Below are 15,189 nucleotides of genomic sequence, written 5' to 3' on the forward strand. Positions count from 1 at the left end.
AATCTTTATGTATCTACATAAACGAATAAATAATTGCGTCTACACATATGTACCATGTACGAATACGAGCAGCGGAGAGTCAATGCGCAAACACATGCATATATCTGAGAAGTTTGAGAGCTCATGGACAATGCTAGTACATTCTGGAAAAATGCGAACGAGGAAACCAAAGGGTATAAAAGGCAACAGATGTAGAGGCGCTGAAATTCAGTTTGAGTTGAGCTATCAATCAGTTTGATTAAGCACGCGATCTGGCGGCCAATAGTAGAGTTTCATTTGAGTTATCAATCAGTTTGGTTATTAAGCCAGCGAGTAGCAAAGTATAAGTGTTATTGTGAAGTACTTAATAAAGGCCATTTTTCCATCATTCAATATTGGAGTTATTTATTCAACAATTTAGTGATTCGAACTTAGCAGAGGATTGCAAATAAGAGGATTTGCAGCAAATTCGTTACAATATGATGCTAGGGGGGCCACCGTGGTGTGATGGTAGCGTGCTCCGCCTATCACACCGTATGCCCTGGGTTCAACTCCCGGGCAAAGCAACATCAAAATTTTAGAAATAAGATTTTTCAATTAGAAGAAATTTTTTCTAAGCGGGGTCGCCCCTCGGCAGTGTCTGGCAAGCGCTCCGATTGTATTTCTGCCATGAAAAGCTCTCAGTGAAAACTCATCTGCCTTGCAGATGCCGTTCGGAGTCGGCATAAAACATGTAGGTCCCGTCCGGTCAATTTGTAGGGAAAAATCAAGAGGAGCACGACGCAAATTGGAAGAGAAGCTCGGCCTTAGATCTCTTCGGAGGTTATCGCGCCTTACATTTATTTTTTTATGATGTTAGGGGTGGGCGCTAAATAGGAAATAAATATTGTGGCATAGCATTTGCTACGTTGCAGTCCCCTCCTACTTCGGCGGACGAAAGGTTGTGGCATTCTAGGGTTTTTGCGCGGAGGCCTGAACTACCATGGGCAGAGCCCAGGTATGTTTTATCATCGGTTGAATCCGATGGCTCGGCCGACATGTGTGTATATATGTTCGTTGATGTTTTTATTATTATGATTGATTTTTTTCTTCTCTTTTTTTCACCAATAATGTGTACATTTCGTTTGTGTTTAAATTTACATTGGAAGTACGAAATTCATTTTAAATTTACATTTCAAAATTAAGGTATTTACATTTCATGTATAGAAAACTTATCAAGCTAGGTCGGACCTTGCTTCTCCTCAGCCAGTGAATCGTACCATCATGGATTGTTCTTTCAGCTTGATTATGGCGTGATCTTCGTCCACCCTACGCGCCGTGTTACACCCTTTTGCGATTTAGCCATAGTCCGGGCGAAGAAGTCTGGGCGTGATTTCCGTTAGTAATATCGTGTGGCTCTCGGGTTGGTGCATACGGTATAATGTCACCAGTGGTCGGTTTGTCGCATACGATGGCGTTTAGATGGCCAGCTATTAATGGCGGGCCCCAGAATGTCTTAACGTCCAGTATCCGTGGCTTATTTAGCGCCACGGTACTGCGTCGAATGGAGGCGGTTCTTCGGGCATTGCATCTTTTGTTCGTGCTTTTCTCGGCCCGACGACGTTGCGGTTAAAATTTATTTCGGCGGTTGATGTGTGTGTTGATTCTTGTAGTTTTTGGTGCCAGTTCCGATGGTCTTGTTTCGTACGTTGTGCCACCCTTGTTTTGATAAACCGTTCGGTAGGATTTTCGTGGGAGGCATACGCTACGGTAAATCGGTTGGTGATGTTACGATCCCTCAGGATCGTTGCCGGGGCGTTAGTGACGAGTTGCTCGCCATTGTCGCTGAGGAGGATGGCCGGGTAATAACATTGTTTTAGTGTTGTGTTGTGTCTGTGTTCTGCGGCAGTGTTTGGCCCTTTTAGGTGTGTGGGTGCTTTTTGATGTGTTTCTATGAGCTCTAGGTGTTCTCTCTTTCGCTCTTCGTTGAGGTGTTCCGCTTCTCTAGTTCGAGTGATTTCAACGAGTTCGGACGTGTATCTAACTAGCTCCGTGTGATATTTGTAAATAAATTGAATTTAATGGTTTATGTGCAGTAGTAAAATAATATTTTGGTTTTACTTAGACACTATAATACGTGCGAGCGAGCAATGAATTGTTTTTTAATTCAAATATACACGAAAGCTCAAAAATAAAAATGTCGTGTGATAAGTGCAAATTAGCAATTAACAGAGAAACTGGAATACGGTGCGATGGTGTTTGCGGGAAGATTTTTCACCTGAAAACAAAGTGTTGTGGCCTAGATGAATATGCATCTACTGTGCTAAATCAAAATAAATTGTTAAGATTTATGTGTGACGACTGCGTTACATATATATATAATATAGATTCTGCAATGCGAAACATGCAAGCAGTGATAAACAAAAATGGTGCCCTATTAGAAGAGTACAAAAGTGAATTCGAATTGGCGCTTAAACATAACGAGTATGAAATAAAAAAATTATTAGAGGCGATTGAAATTAAATTTAGCGAGAGAATAAAAGAAATGCAAAAGGTGCAAGAAAAATGTGTAGTAAATATAAGTGAAGTAAAGAAAATAAGAGATGTAGCGGAGATATTTAAGAAAGACAGCGAGAAAATTTGCAGTGAAATTAAAAATAGTAGCGAAGAGAATAAGAAAGCACAAAAAGAAATAAAAGAGTTAGTCGGTAAAACGAAGGCCGCCAACAAACAAATGTCATTTGCTGAAGTACTAAAAAAAGATAAGAGAGTGATGCCAGATATTAGAAAAGAAGTGCCTTTAATAATAAAGCCTAAATCAAAACAAAACAGCAATCAAACAAAAACCGATTTAAATGAAAAAGTTGATCCAAAAGAACTGAAAATAAGCAATGTACAGTCTAGAGCAAATGGTGTGATATTAATCGAAAGTGAAAACGACACGGAAAGAAATAAAATAAAATGTGCAATCGAGGACCGTATTGGTGAAAAATATGAAGTAAAAATACCCAAAATTATGTCTCATAGATTTGTAATATCGAGGATGAACTTTAAACATGCAGATGAAAAAATAATTGAAATGTTAAAAAAACAAAATACTTACATTGCGGATGGAAATCTGAAAGTTTTAAAACAGTATGAAACAAAAAAGCTCAATGTAATATACTACAATGCATTAATCGAAGCAGATCCGGAAACGTTCCAAAAGACTATCGCCGCCGAAAAAGTAAATATAGGTTGGGAAAAATGTAGAGTTTTTGATGGCCTTGAGGTACAACAGTGCTATAAATGTAGAGGATTCAACCACAAAGCCGCACAATGTAAAAATGAAGAAATCTGTGTGAAATGTTTAGAAAAACATAGTTCAAGGGATTGCAACCGAGAATTAACAAATAAATGTATTAACTGCATACGTGCGAAAGAAAGACTAAATATCGATGTGGACATTAATCACGTGACATTTAGTAAAAGTTGTCCACTATATGTGAATAAACTGGAAGCTAAAAGGAGAAAAAATGGTTACTAGCAATCAAAGTCAATAATACTTTTTTATGCAAATATACAAGGACTTATAAATAATAAAGCGGAGTTAGAGCACATTATAGAAGAGCATCAATACGATATAATAATTCTATCGGAAACTCATGTAACCGAAGACATAGAACTTAGTGAAATAAAACTACAAAATTTCAATAGTTTTCAGTGTGTATCAAGCTCTCGAAGAACAGGTGGCGTGATTATATACACGCATAAAGAAATTAAAGCGAATATTGTAGACTGTCTAGTCAGTGATATGAAAATATGGACATTAACAATAAAATGCATCGTTGATAACAACGAGCTGTACATCATGGGGCTTTATAGATCACCAAATAGCTCGGAACGTGAATTTTGCAACACATTTCAAGATAAACTGGAAACAATAACGGAAATAAGTAAAGATTTTATAATAGCAGGCGACTTTAACATTGACTGGTCGAAAGATAGTTTATACAAGCGAGAATTAGAAAGAATAACAAATGATAACGGTATAATGCAGAAAATGAACGAGAATACTAGAATAACTAGAAACTCTAAAACCTTGATTGATTATGTTTTAACGAATATACACAATCTGAGAGTAACAGTGCAACATTCTCTAAAAATATCAGATCATGAGTCGATAGTTATAGAAAAACCTACTCGCAAAAGTGTAATAAAACCAAAGTACAAAGTAATTGAACAATTCCACTACAACCAGCGTGAATTTAATAGAATGCTTTTAAACAAAAACCTAAAACATAGTAACGCATATGATGTAAATGAAAACACTGTTATTCTGGAAAAGTGCATACAAGATTTGGTGGTATCTAATACGAGAAGTAGAACGATTAGAAATCGCTCAAGTCGCAACAAATGGTTTAACTCAACGTTAAAAAAGTTAAAAATAAATAAAATTAGAGCATACCAAGCTGCGAGAGTAATGGACGATACCAATTCATGGTTAATTTATAAAAGTATATGTAAAACATACAAACAAGAGATAATAAAGGAAAAAAATAAATACTTTAAGCTAAAAATCAATAGCGCAACAAATCAAAAAGAAATGTGGAGAATACTTAAAAATTTAATACTTAGCAAAGATGTAAAAGAAATAAGCTCTATAATTTATAAAAACGAAGAAATAAGTGATGAAAATGAAATAGCTGATAAGCTCAATAAATACTTCATTGAGAGCATAGAATTAATAGATCAGTCAATTGATAAAGAAATATATATTAACAATATTGATCATTGTCCTGAAACCTTTCATTTTAAAGAAATACAAATTTGCGAACTAAAGGCAATTTGTAAAAAACTTAAGAACAAAAAGGATTGGAATAATGTGAGCCCAAAGATCATTTTGGACAACTGGAATGTACTTGGGCCTTTCTTAACAAAGTTAATAAATCATTCATTAATGAGCGGAGTATTCCCAAATGAATGGAAGGACTCATTGGTAGTGCCAGTTGAAAAAATCGCTAAAACAAAAAAATGTGAAGAGTTTCGTCCAATAAATACTCTTAAGATATTTGAAAAAATAATGGAAAGTGTTGTGAAAAATCAACTACAAACGTACCTAGAAACTAATAATATACTATCTCTAAACCAGTCCGGTTTTCGTAAGAATCATTCATGTGAAAGTGCAATAAACTTCGTCGTAAGTGAGTGGAAGAAGCGTCCACGAAAAACAATAATAGCAGCTCTATTTCTTGATTTTAAAAGAGCATTTGAAACAATAGACAGAGGTATTCTAATAAAAAAGCTGTATATGTATGGAATAAGAGGAAAAGAGCTACTTTGGTTTAAGGACTACCTTACAAATCGTAGACAGCAAACAAAAATAAAATCCACAAAATCAAGTTTTTCATATGTGAATACAGGGGTGCCCCAAGGATCTCTTCTGGGAGCAATTCTGTTTATAATTTACATAAATGATATAGAAAAATTGATATCAAAATCCAAATTGGTAATGTATGCAGACGATACATTGGTATATACAGAAGCAGAAACAGTGGAAGAATGTAAACGAAAGTTAGAATGTGATATAGATGAAATTATGAAATGGCTTAAAATGAATAGGCTCAAATTAAATGAACAGAAAACAAAAGTAATGGTGATAAATACAAATAGCGAAATAAATTTAGAGATAAATAATACTAGTATTGAGCAAGTAACCAATATGAAATACTTAGGTGTAATAATAGACAATGAGCTCAAATTTAACAATCACGTGGACTATTTGTGTAAAAAAGCTGCAAAAAAGATTTACTTCTTTAGAAGAATACGAAATAAATTAGACACTTTAACAGCAATAAAAATATACAATACAATCATAAAGCCACATTTTGAATACTGTTCCACAGTTCTGTACACATCTTGTAACCAATCACAAATAGGAAGGATACAGAAATTACAAAACAAATGTATGAGATCAATAATAAAATGCCACAAATACACCCCAATAAGTCACATGCTTGAAACATTGAAATGGCTAAATATTGAGCAAAAACTGATGCTCAATACACTAATAATGATTTTTAAAATTAAACAGAACAGGGCGCCGATGTATTTAACAAGTTGCATTCAGTATGTTAGAGATACACACCAATATGCTGTGCGGAATGCGAATGACTTTCGACTAGGATTACAGCGGACTACTGCAGCCCAAAACACATTATTATATAAGGGCCTTAACATATTTAACTCGTTACCTGATTATATCAAACGAGATAATAATATTATGAATTTTAAACGGCTATGTATAGATCTTATTCGAGGCTAAAATATTTTTTATTACTTTTTAATTTTTATTACTTAATATATATATATATCATACACGTCTGTGAATTGAAAATGAATTTGTGATATTTAAAATGTATTGTGAAATCAAAAAATATGTAAACATATTAATAATAAATATCTATCTATCTATCTATCTATCTATCTATCTATCTATCTATCTATCTCTTATGTAATGCAGGGTTACGGGTGCATTTGCTTTGGTTGTACCGGCTGTGGTAAGGGGCTTTCCATCCAGTGAGACGGTAACGTTGCGCTTTGCCAAAAAGTCCATACCCAGGATAACACTCTAGGCCAAATTAGGGATAACAGATACCAACGTACTGGCTGTTTGACCATTGTATTTGACTTTGACCGGGTAGGCGTGGGTGCTCGCAACGCATGATTGGTCGGCGAGTTACATGTTGCAACGATTGGATAACGGTGGAATCTTTCGTCGTTCCAGATGCCTTCTCACGGCTTCATTGATGTATGTCACGGTGGCCCCAGTATCGATTAGGGCGCGGCACATCAATCCTTCGATGGATACCTGTATGTAAAAATGTCCGTCGTTCCCCTTCCCTTTGGCTACGGATGATAATAGTGCAGGTGTTATCGGATTATTTCGGTTCATTCCGTAGCATGCACAATCCCTGGAGAGCGTTCCGTCTCTGCCGCATCTAGAACAAAAAAGTCGTCTTTCGTTGTGCAATGGGAGCGGCGGTGGCCGCGTTTCTTGCATCGCCAGCAGGTGTTTCTTGCATCGTAACGGTCAGTGAGTGTGGACAGGGAGGGATTATTACTGTGCTTAAGCTATGTGCTAACAGTCGGTTCTGTTTGGCTTCTTCGCTCCGCAGTAGTTCGTACTCGTCGGTGAGCTCCATAAGCTGCTCTATCGTTTGGAACTCGCCCCGCTTCACAAAAAGTCGATACTCCACCCGTAGTCCGTCGTATATGCGTTCTAGATGATCTTCTTTGCACAAAGTCGGGTGGCGGCGAATCATCGTCTGGAGGGCGAGGATATGTCCTTGGCCTTTTCTCTGTTCGTCTGTTTTCTTTGGCGGATAGCGTCCTCTAGCTGGCTAATGTGTCGCTTCGGCAAAAAGAATTTTCCGGCTTCGGAGCGGAAGTCAGCCCATGTGTGTAGTTGTTGTTTTCGCAGGTGGAACCATTGAAGGGCTTTGCCACGCAGTATCTCTGGAAGGGTTGGGAGGAGTTGATCTGGCTTAATCAGATAGCATTCTGCCAGTTCCTCAATCCTTTCCAGGAAGTCGTATAATGTGTCGCCTCCAGGGTAATGTACATCCCAGCGGCGGACTGTATTCATGACCTCCGTGTTACGTATGCCGCTCTGCTCGCGCTGGGGGGATATTGCTTTAATTGTGATGGCCGGCATGGTGTTTTGCGTAGATGTGACTGGCCGGGCCTCTTCGGCGGCGATCTCCATCTCTACCTCTCTCAAAAGATTTTCTGTTGACTTACGCTTTCGTTGCTCTCGGAAGTATGCGCTGAGTGTGCTGCGAAATTCGGCGACGGTATGTCCTTCGGTGTAGATTCGGTAGCGTTTGCATTCTTCGATTAGCCTATCTTTCTTCAGCAGGTAAATCCAGCCTAGAGAGTCGACGTTGAGCGTGGTGGTGGTGTTTTCGCTTATCTTTGTGTCAATTGTTGGTGGTGTGTTCGGTGAACCCGTTTCTACAGTGTTGGTGCTCTCGTTGGTTTTGGCACAGTCGCCTGAGGAGACGGGTCACTGCTCGGGCGCCATTTATGAGGTGGGTTTGGTCAAAGGCTGAGGTATGCTCAAGTCAATCCAGAGTCGGATGGAGGTCCCAATTCCCCCACCTAAATAGATATACAACAAATTAGTGTTTTGATTTCGAACACACACACACGCGGGTCTCAGGATAAAATATCTACAACCTTGAATCCAGGAAAGAGAGAGAGAGATGTTCACTAGGTAGTGTCGCTGACAATATAGTGTAACCCAAGGACGACGGCTCTCCACAGAGAGAGGGAGATAGAGTACTAGCTAAGCGGTGGCTGAGATGGTGAAGACGACGGTGGCTCTCGCTAAGGGGTGCTAACGGCGGTAGTAATGACGGCGGTAGTTAGGATCACGCCCGAAGAGAGAGTACTGAGTGACGGTAGTTCTCACCAAATAGCTATGACAACGGTGGTGGCTTGACTTCGGAATGGGATGTCCAAGGATCGGGTTGGCGATGATGTTGTACCTATGGCGAAGTGTCGATATTAGTATGAGGCTAACTAACTACAATATATTGGCTCGGGTATTCGGCTAGGGTAGTAGGGGAGTTTGTCCCGCCGCAGGCGTTGGGAAGTGTTCCCCTCTTACCTGAGCCGTATATCCGTGCATTACCCTTCCTCTGAGTAAAGGGGGGGGGGGGGGGGGGGGGGTGAGTCCCGTCTTACTCAGAGGAGATGATAACAAAATATTAGGGTTGCCCAAAAGGCCGGGGGGGGGGGGGGGGGGGGGGGGGGAGTGCCATCGGCAGAATCGACCTTGTAACTTTACCCCCCCTCGACCCAAAGGGAGTCCCTGGAATATGGGTAAGGCTGCCCAATAGGCCTAGGGGGAAGAGCCGACCTTGTAACTTTACCCCCCAAAGGGAACTCCTACAATGTATTTATATTGGCTCGGGCAGTCTGCCAGGGTAGTGGGGAAAACCGCCCCGCCACTGGAGTTGGGACGGGTTTCCTTCCTACCCGAGAAAGCTGCTCGTGCATTACATTTCCGATGAGTAATAAGGGGTGTAAATCCCGTCTTACTCACCGGAAATGTGGGCAAACCTGTGGGGTGTCCGATAAGCAGGGGGGCGTACCATCGGTGGAACCGACCTTGTAACGCACCCTCCTAACCCAAAGGGCACCCCTTGTCGACCGCCAGTGGCGGCCGACAAGCACTTCACTTACCTATGGCGAAGTGTGCCTGGTGTATTCCGGCCAATCATTTTATTCATAGGTAACTATGAACACGGTGGGAATTATGCTCGCATTGTCGCGCACAGCCCGCCACGAATGAAAATTCCCAAGCATTGTGCGTTCACCATCGCTGGCTTGCTTTGTGCTTGCGCGATGGGTGTTGGGCCGGTATGTATGTATATATGTATGTCGGTGCATACACTACTAGGGGTGGGCAGTAAATGGAAAATATGATGTTAGGGGTGGGCGCTAAATAGGAAATAGATATTGTGGCGTAGCATTTGCTACGTTACAATATCATACTGTGCACATTGGCAGCCAATACCAAGACAAAAACTTGACTTAAAAGTAAAATGACAATGTCTATAGTATACAGTTAGAAATTTGTGTCTAAATTTTAAGCCATTCATCTGGTTTGGAAGTTTTTAAATTTTTTTTCTCTGTTTTCAAAATTTATTCGGGTTAAATCTAAAGCTTATTTGAACAATGAGTCTAAATTCTCAAGATGTTTTAAAACCAAACCCAAGCTGAGGTTAGTTAGGATGAACTGACCGGTCCTTTTGAGCACTTCACATAGACTGAATGAATCCGGAGTGTTACCAGAACGACCAAACGGAAAAACCCTATCAAAAATCGGAACCTAAGTTATAAAATAACTCCGTCCTAATGGAAATCCTAGAAGCTTTATAGGACCTATGCCACTTGCGGTTTCTAGATCTGACAGCTTTATCACTCCTTGTAGCTGGAGTCTTAGCCTGGCAAGCGCAGGGTACAAGCACAGAACGTGCTCGATCGTTTCCTCTTCCAACTCGCACTTCCTAAATCTGCTATCACTGGTCAATGCTTATTTAAGGGCATGTGACGCCAGAAGGCAGTGAACAGTCAGAATACCCGTCATCAGTCTACAGTTCTTTCGCGCTCTGCGCCCTTTTTAGCTAGTTCATCCCCTGTTTCATAACCATTTATTTCCATATGCCGTGGGACCAAATATAGATGTATGCCGTACCGATTCTTTCCAGGAACTGCTTGCACTCTCACGCACTTTTAGACGCTGTGCTATGCGAGATTATTGCCTTAATAGCTGCTTGGCTGTCAATATAAAAGTTAGCACGGTTGCAGTTTGAGCTATTCTCTTCCAGTGATACTACTGCTTTGGTTACGGCTAATACCTCCGCTTGTAAATCGCTACAGTAATCTGGCAGCTTTTAGGATCTGTTTATTTCCGGATCAGCACAGTATACCGCATACCCTACTCCTTTCATTACTTTGGAATCATCTGTGTACACATGTATCGCCTCGTCCGCCATTTGAGCACTCTTGCGCCAACCATCCACACCTATTGTGGCTTTAAGAGCCTCTGGAAGAGCAGATAGGGAATAAGGTAGTATGTTCGTCCCATAATTGATGAAGCTATACTAATATGGCCGTATGGTCTGCGCTCAAGCTGGCCCGAGTCACTGAGTTTCATTGCATTTGTTAACGCTACGTTCTTTGCTACCAGTGTACAAAGTAGATTTTAGATTTTAAAAGAAAATGGATTTGTTGGCGCTAATGTTCAGCGCTGACATCAGATTCATAAATCTTCTTTATTGAATAAATTCTTTCCTATTTATTCAAAAGTTCTTAACCTATACATATATACATTCTTACATTAATAATTACATATTAGAGGTGCATGACAGTGAGGAATGTTTGGTTGGCGAATTATTATATTGTCAATATGATTCCTACTTGAGCAATTTCGGTATGACGCATTAATGCATTAGGTGACTTGGTGAAAGCGAATGAACTTGTGGTAGTTACCTGGGTCAATGAACGTATCTTTGTAATGTTAAGCGTGTTTGAAGTGAGGTGAATTCCACGGGATACTACACCATCGGCCTTTTAAGTGAGCGTATATAATTTTATGCTTAATTATAGACACTCCGATGTCACTGTGATAAGTGTGCCGTGTTGTTTCATTTTTCGTTGAATGACCCAGTCAACTTACTTGGTGTTACCAAATAATTTTTGCATAGTGGTAACTTGAGTAAGTATATATATTTCTTTTTTTTTTGTTTTTATTCGCTTGTATTTGCTTTACATATTGTGCCCGTTATGCTCATTCTCGCTTTTTCATAATAAGCTGACTTTTTCTATTTTTTTTTGTGTATATACTATGATGAGTAATTTATTATTATTATTTTTTTTTTAAATTTTTTTTTTTTTGCACAGCCGCCCTTAAGAGCGTCGACTCCCTTAAAAATCGGCAGGTGAATTAATGGAAACTGGATACCAACATGAATTATTTTTTTTTGTTTATTGACGAGTAAATTGGAATACTATAGTTGAAACTGCTTTTTTTGTTGCTAAAGTATTGTGAGTCATTGGCATATTTTATATTGGGTAAGCCTATTCTTATGGACTATTATTTCCTTATTTTGTAGGCAGGTTAAAAGTAGAAATGTTTCCTATTTCTATTTTCTACTCTATTTAGAATGAAAGATATTTTCCTATTAGTAAAAATATTTTTCCTAAAACTAGGTTTCCTAACTGAAGAATCTCATACTTATATCTATTTCTTTAATTATTTTTATTAAATATCATCTGTTTTGCGGGGCAGTGTGGACCCGGGGAAGTCGGGCGTGTGCGTCGCAAATAAAAAGAAAGCAAAGAAAAGAATTAGGGCGAGTAATAACAAATGTATTCACGTTATAAACAATATGAATTCTCAGCTTTATTTATTATCAAAAAGGGACTTGCTTCACAAACTAATTCGAATTCAAAGTTCTTAAATTGTTAATTACACATTCGTGCACGGCAAATGTTAGTAATATCACGACCGCAAATTGTTGGATAGATTACAATTCAAAAATAGAAATATTGGTGGCTGATTGCCAGACAATTGCCAAGTGCAAATTCTAATGTTAAAAAATCGCAATTATTAAGAAGAATCACAATAGCAAGGTGCGATTATAGCGTAATTATATGCACAACCTATGAAAAGATACGTAATATGATAACTCACCTGGGGCTAGCTGCTGGCTCGTTGACGTTCCAAAATAGAAAGAAAGTTTAAAAAACGAAAAAGGTCCGCACCACCTGCCGATAGCTAACTTTCGTCGAGTTTTCCCCTTTAAAGTTAGCGCTCGGCAGGGGTGGGCCGTTACCGGTAAATACTAAAATTGCCAAAAGTGTACATTAGGGTGGTAGCGAATATTTAGGCTGGTGGCCTAAACATGCCGGCCCCCTTGCGGCGAGCAACTCGAAAGAGCAAAAAAGGAAACTGATGAGTACGCCAGCAACCGACCCGAGGCGTGATAACTTAGATAAATTAAATAACTTAAAATAAATTAAAATTCCAATGTGATCTCCTGTGAACTCCCGGTCATCACTAATGCAGCCTCTCTTGGCGGAGCTGTGAATAAAAAGGGAAAAGTTAGTATGCATGTACGTGGGGTTGCTTGGTTTTGATGCACCTGGTTAATTGGACGTAATATGTATTATATGAAGGCTGGATGTCGCTGTAGACGCGTAAGAACGCTGCCAGACCGTTATGGCTGGAACGCTCCTGAAACGACCAGTCCGAAGATCGTCGGCTGCGTGAGGAGCCCATTGACCGTTACTGGGGCTGTGCCACTAACCATAATGGTGGCGTACACGTCGGCCCCGAGTGTTAAGAGGACCGGCGCAGATCGATAGAAAGTCGGGTCTGCGAGTCTCATAAATTGGAAGGGTGCCGTGACCGAGGAGTCAATCGTCGCGGTTGGGTTGAGACGCGTATGCCGTGATACCACCGTTGCCTGAGTCGTGACTCGATGCATTACCCCGTATTTCCCGCGCAACACTAGTGTGCACTTCGCAGTTCTGGCCGTATTAAGCCGTTCGAGTTGGAGGTCGTTGGCCAGGTGCGCGTCTATCACGGACGTCGGCGCGCAGGGATCAATGAGTGCGCGCACCAGATGGAGGTGCCCCCCTGCCTCTATCCGTATGATCGCGGTAGGAGCAATAGCAATAAATGCTCGGGTGATCGTCATCGCGTCATGGGTTTCCCGTAAGCGCCCTGTCCTGAAGCCGGCGGGGTGCGCCTGATGTGGAACGATAGTGGTGGTGGTACCCTTCTTGTATGGTTGATACGGGGCCGCTCTGCCAGTAGAGAGTCGGGTCGAGCGGAACGGACGCGGCTCCGCGCCGCCCCGGCGCCCACTGGCATTGCGGTGCGATGGGCGGAAAGGACGCGTCTCCGCGCCATCCCCGTGTTCCATGTGTCGCTGATTATTTTTCTGCTTCTCATGCTGAAGCAGCGGTCGGAAGGATCGTGCTTCTCCACTGGTCGTTGGGGCGATGGCTAAGGCGGCTGCACTTCGCGTGAACTCTTCCATCTCCTTCTCCTCCTCTTCTACCTGTTGGGCCCACGATCGTGTGTCCTCGGTGATGTTGATCGATAGCACCTCGTCGCTTTCGTCGTCGTCGCGCTCCCCGCAAGGGATCGGGCGTGGCCGTGCTTGCTCGTTCTCCATGTGAAGCGTAGTGTGGTGTGGTTCACGGCAGCGGTGGCAACGGTCGTTGCTAGGGCATATCTCTAACCGATGGAACGGCGATAGGCAATTGGGGCAGTGCCGGTGTATAAGGACGGCCCGGAGGCGTTCTTCTGCCGACATTCCCCGGTACAGCGGGCATAGTCGCATGCCGTGGTTCTTCTGGCACAACCGGCAGGAGACGGTGAAGGAGTCAACGCGTTGCTCCGTCTTGTTGCGTTTGACCGAGAAACCCGTCATTCTGGAACGGGAACTTGTTATTATTTGGTTTGCATTTTAAGGGGGGTTGGGTGGCGTATGGGCGGAGAGTAGAGGCTTAATTGATCGAGCTTGTGGTTGGCGTACTCGGGATAAAGGGTTGTGTGGAACGAATAATCTTATTAAGTTATTCTGTCGATGTAATGATGGGTTTGTAGTGGTTGAAACCACTGTTATATTTAATATAATTTTATTGAGATACGCCTAGAGGTATCTTTAATTTTGGTAAATATCCTCATCATAACGAAATTCTGATATTGAAAGCAGTCCTTTTTGGTGTTTGCCTAATACAGGCAATATGCGGTAATATACGCTACATTTGTGTAGCAGATGGTATCACGAGTTACCCGTGTATTTTCACGGCTCCTTGTAGTTGCCCTACAAAAATTTGGTCACAAAACTCACCCACGCCGATACAAATGTGGCTGTGAATATAACCTATGAATCCCTGTAAAATGACTAGTCAAATGACGTCGTGCATACAAATGTGCGACAAATGTAAAGAGGCCTTTACTCGCTGTCTGGGAACACTTTTTGTGTTGATTTGGGCCATGTTGTGTGAGAATCACAAATTGTGGTGTGTTTGTTGATTCCAACACAACCCTGGCGGGAATAGCCTACGCTAACGAGTGTGGCAATTTGTAGAGCTGTCCGCTGTTCACTCTTCCAATCGTTGGAATGAGACCGCTGTGCGGTGCTGCCCACTGCAATGTATTGATGCATAATGGTCATGTCATGAAAGTATTTAGGGAACGCTTGCGTCTGAGTCCTGACGCGACATTAAATTTAAAGTCTGTTCTAAAAAGTTTAATTTCTCCCTTGTTTGTAACATCGAAAGCATATATGACACTACTTTCTTCCTGCTGGGATTTCAAGCTGACCGGGCTGACGAAACCTTACCGGAACCTCAATACACAAAGGCAATTTCTATTATGAAAGCGAGACCACTATGGAGTATGACATGTTTCTGTTTATGTTTTACATTTTAATTTTGCACTAACCTTTTTAACAATGAAATCAATGCAAATAACCGGGAGAATTATTTCGGTCTCGAGTGGTTCACCCCTTTTTTTTTCACAAGAAAGTTGGTTTGAGTGTGTCTTTATGCACCAATTTGTCAAACTAAAACAAACCTTTCATTTATCGGAACCAAAATAAAGTTTTTATTTTGGATCCCGCGGATCCGACTTGTACTTCATGGGGTCGCGCGCAATGT

At 41.1% G+C, this 15,189-nt stretch overlaps 1 protein-coding gene across 6 annotated transcripts in view; it reads right to left on the reverse strand.

Moving 5' to 3' along the window:
* Ca-beta (Ca2+-channel-protein-beta-subunit) overlaps nucleotides 1–15,189 on the reverse strand; it is a 1,568,477-nt gene that overhangs the window by 173,366 nt on the left and 1,379,922 nt on the right. The gene's annotated exons all lie outside the window — the stretch shown is intronic.

Source organism: Eurosta solidaginis, chromosome 2 (genome assembly GCF_040869045.1).
Source record: "Eurosta solidaginis isolate ZX-2024a chromosome 2, ASM4086904v1, whole genome shotgun sequence".
In the NCBI taxonomy this organism is placed as follows: domain Eukaryota; kingdom Metazoa; phylum Arthropoda; class Insecta; order Diptera; family Tephritidae; genus Eurosta; species Eurosta solidaginis.